Raw genomic sequence first — 1,357 nt, forward strand, 5'->3', positions numbered from 1 at the left:
AAACGGCCATCCCTATATGGGATCCAAACCCTTGGCTTGGTGTTGTCAGCACCACGCTCAGCCAGTGAGCAACCGGCCATCCCTATATGGGATCCGAACCCTTGGCTTGGTGTTGTCAGCACCACGCTCAGCCAGTGAGCAAACCGGCCATCCCTATATGGGATCCGAACCCGTGGCCTTGGTGTTATCAGCACCACACTCTCCCGAGTGAGCCACGGGCTGGCCCTATTTTACACTTTTGCAAATCTCTTTAATGTCCAATTTAATAGAAAATGGCTGGATCTACATGGCTCTTTTTACATTTGGTGTGTTGTGACATCACAACATGCAGCCTCTAGAAAATGCCACTGGACACTCTTGGGAGAATGAAGTGAAAAAGGCAGAAGCCGTCTGAGTATGAAAATTTGATGCAGCAGACTCCTGAGAAGTGCTCGGGGACCAGTTCCCAGGTCACGCTGAGAACCACTGGATGAACTCAATGCTCATAATGATGCTATGAGGTAGATACTAGAATTAAATTGTCCTCTTTTTACAGAAGAGGAAACTAAGGCCCAGAGATGTGGAGTTACTCATCCAGAATCACACAGCAGTGGGCATGCTGTTAGCCTGTAAGAGACCCATGAGTGTGTAGATGTGACCATAAATAAACTGCATAGTGCGAGTGCACTTCTCAAGGCCGGCAGGGCACCTGCCCACGCCACACAGCCAGGAAGCGGTGTCAGGAGCTGGGAGCCAGTGATCCGAGTCTGAATCCCTACCCTGACATCTAACAAGTATCTCTGACGATAAACAGGGGAATATTATCAGCTGAGAGACCATCATTACCAGTCTATATAGCCTCTGTATGCCTCAGTTTCCCTAGCTGTAAAATGGGTCTAGTAGTAGAGCCTAGCTCAGAACCTTGCTATGGAATAAAGGATTAGCAGAAAACAAGTGCTCCCTACTTGTTAACTATGATTGTCATGAACAAGTTGGAGTACTCTTGTGAGCCAGTGCACGCAGGTGTTGGTGTGTGCCTGGGTTTCCCCGTCTGTCCAACCAGAGGTATGCCCATGCTCTCTGACAGCCCCTGCACGTCTGCCTCTCCTAAGATCCCACCCCATTTTTATTCCCCACTTTCGGATATCCTAGGGGGCATTTAAGTGCCTGGATACCCCATGCCAGGCAGCTATCAGAATGCCTCGGGACCCCGGGGAGTCACGGGGAGGGTTTTGGGGTGTGTGTAAGAGATGTAGGATCTCGGGCCAGCCCGGTGGCGCACTGCTACAGTGCGCCGCTTGGGAGCGCGGTGGCGCTCCCGCCGAGGGTTCGGATCCCACATACAGACCGGTTCCCGCTCACTGGCTGAGCGAGGCGC

The sequence above is a fragment of the Galeopterus variegatus genome, unplaced genomic scaffold, assembly GCF_000696425.1.
Source record: "Galeopterus variegatus unplaced genomic scaffold, G_variegatus-3.0.2 Scaffold1254, whole genome shotgun sequence".
Taxonomy (NCBI): Eukaryota; Metazoa; Chordata; class Mammalia; order Dermoptera; family Cynocephalidae; genus Galeopterus; species Galeopterus variegatus.